Genomic DNA, 3,233 nt, shown 5'->3' with positions numbered 1-3,233 from the left:
ATATGCGTGTATGTGTGTGTATATATGTGAGGGGGGTGTATAAGTGTGTGCGTGCATGGGTGGCTGGGCAGGAGCTGTCAGCAGCTTGCTCGTGCCCCCCCCCACCCCCAGTGCTGGGGAAGGGAGCTGGGTGCTGGGGGAGGGCGGGCCAGGGCCGGGACCGCGCTGGAGGAAGCGGGTGCCGCGTGGCTGGTGCCAGGACAGGGGGTGGGGGGGGCCGGCGGGCGGCGCTGCGGGGCTGTTTGCTAATGACCTCCGCGCGCCGGGGCCGACACGTGGCCGGGGGATCCCCCTCCTTGACCAGCAAACCCCACCCCCTCCCCCCTGCACTCAGGACACGCATGCACATCTCACCCCACACACACACACACACACACACACACTCTCTCTCTGTCTCTCTCTCTCTACCCTGGCCCTACACACACACAGCCCTACATGTGTTCACACACACACACACACAAACACACACACACTGAATATACTCCCCTCTCCAGCCCTACACACAGGCACTGTAACACACACACACACACACTCTGTCCTCAGCCCTACACATACCCACACACTGTACATACACACACAGTCCTCCCACCTCTACACACACAGCATATACATACGCACATCCCAGCCCTACACACAAACACTGTACATATACACACACACCCTCCTTAGCCCTACATACACCCACACACTATACCAATACACACACACACACAATCCCACCTCTACACACACACACATACTGTACATACACATGGTCCCCCGCTGGCTCTACACACACTGCATATACACACACACATTCCCCCAGGCCTAAACAAACACCCCCAGCCCTACATACACATACACACACTCCCCACAGCTATAAAGAGACACACCCTCCCGTCTTTGGGAAGAACCAGGCGGCTTGCACAGCAGGGTGCAGGGGTGGGGATGGAAGAAGGAGCTGGTGCCTGTGCCCAGCATGGAATCCGGGTGCTCCCCTCACAGGGACTTTCTGGCGCCTCCCCCTGTTGGCAGCACAGCACCCTGGGCAGGGGTGCAGCACGGTGCCAGCAGCCAGGTGTGTCCTAGCAAGCAGGCTCCGCACTGCTCCTGGTGTCCAGTTCCTTCAATCACAGTAGCAGCAGCAGCGAGTCATTTCCTCTCCAACCTTTCCCTCCCCCCCTACTTTTTTTTTTTGTCTTATTGCACAATTCGGTTTCCTTGACAAAAGTGCAGCCTGGCTGTGGTGCATGTAAACGGCACTGGCCAGGCAATCAGGTGGAGCTTTCTTCATTCTTGCAGCAGCCCGGCTCCTAGGGCCACGTATTATCTGCCGGGAATCCTTTAAAATGCTTCAACAAGGCCAGAAGTATTATCTGCCGGGAATCCTTTAAAATGCTTGAGCAAGGCCAGACCCCAGACCAGCCATGGATCAGCCTCAATTCTCAGGCCCTGCTGCTTCTTTTGCCACAGATTTCACCTCATCAGTGGTGAAATCCTTATTCCTAGGCCCCAGTAAGGCCCTGTATAGGGAGTGAGGGACTTTATGGGGCAAGCGGGGCATTCACTCATTTCACCAACTCATTGGTCTTCTACCTCAGTTTCTGCCCTGCTGGGCGTACTGTCAGTAAGTGTAATTGTCAGTGAAACCAGTTTTCAAAATGATACTTGGAAATTGAGCCGCAAAACTTCCTTTGACAGCAGACAAGTTAAACAGCTGGCCCTGTGTGTCACTTTGAGAAGAAAATCTAACTTTCTTTTAAGTAAAAACAAAGCCAAGGAGCTGATACCGCTGTTCTGTTTGGAATGGTTGGACTGTAGCCAGAGGTCCCAGTGAAGCCTGTGAGATTAACTGCTCCTGTGAATAAGGACCATTCTCTGGGGCTGCAGGATCAGACCTTTGTTCACTGTTTATGTCCAAGTGTTCCACAATACTCAAAATACAGTGAGCTGTAGAGTCGGACTTTGCCTACCTAGAGGCTCAGTAGTGAATTAAGCCTGGGGTTAGTTGACTTGTTTGGTCAGTCACCCTCTTAGGGCTTGCTCTCAGACAGGCCCTACACACTGCTGTGGAATCTGATACACCTCTTACAACAGATTTTCCTTGATATGCAACATATGCCAAAAGACAGGGCTGAGGGCTTAATGTCATTTTAACTTAATATACTTTCATGCCTTGAGTTCTGGTTGTGTTTGCATCTTGGCTGCAAACTCGTATACTGAACTTCAGCTTAATGCAAGAAAAAAGGACACTTGAAAATCAAGGTTAAGAGTAGAAAGGGTACCTGATCCTTGTTTGTTGATCAAAAAAATATTTTTAAACAATTTGTTCGTATATCACCATCATTAGTCACAGACTACCGCATTGTCTTTTTTCTAGCCCTGCACATATTGTCTCTTTTTCGAAGTTTCAAAAGTGATGTTTATATCTTAATGTTGGAAATAAAATATTACCCAACAGAAAGACAACTCCTGTTGCAAAATACTCAGTTTTAAATTTAGTTAGATGGATAGAATACTGTTTGTGAAAACAGCAGTAGATTCCTTGTCACCCTTAGATAGCCTCTGGGGAAATCCCTTAGTCATGAATTAGGTGAGTATTGGAGTATTTCAGAAGTAGTATGAGGTATTTATAATACTATGAGGTATTTATAAATGCAGTAAGGTTTAGCAAAATAGTAAAAGGGCGATTGCTTCTCCTGTTGGTTATTATGGAGATCTTATACTTGTCTTTGGCTTTGTCTGTATGCGAACATGAAATGTAAGCATATTTTATGTTACAGTTTATTACAAAATGTATTATAAAATTTAGAATTTGTTTTGAAAACTTATGTCCTTTGATATGTTTGGTATTCTAGCACCTAAATTGTTACTAAATATAATTTTGAGTAGTTTTACTATTTTTATGGGTTTTTAATTAAATATACTTTGTATTATTTGGAACATACCCAGTTACTATATCAAATGTGTGAAAGCATTAAGCATTATTCAAAATGTATGGCACAAGTTAAAAGGTTCTGAGCATACACTTGTGTAAAGGACTCAGCCTCTTGTTCTCTTTATTGTCCCAAACATTGTATTTTAATTTGAAACTTTCATTGGTTGAACGGCTGCCAAGTGTGTAATTTGCCACTGATCTAACAGTGTGAGCAGGTCTAAACATGTACAGTAATAAGAAGGTTGCCAGCCTTTTGCTTGTATCTTTGGATACCGAAAACAGCAGAACCAGTTCAGAATAGAAGAACAACAGAATG

The sequence above is a fragment of the Alligator sinensis genome, unplaced genomic scaffold (genome assembly GCF_000455745.1).
Source record: "Alligator sinensis unplaced genomic scaffold, ASM45574v1 scaffold417_2, whole genome shotgun sequence".
In the NCBI taxonomy this organism is placed as follows: domain Eukaryota; kingdom Metazoa; phylum Chordata; order Crocodylia; family Alligatoridae; genus Alligator; species Alligator sinensis.
This window is presented reverse-complemented; position numbering follows the sequence as displayed.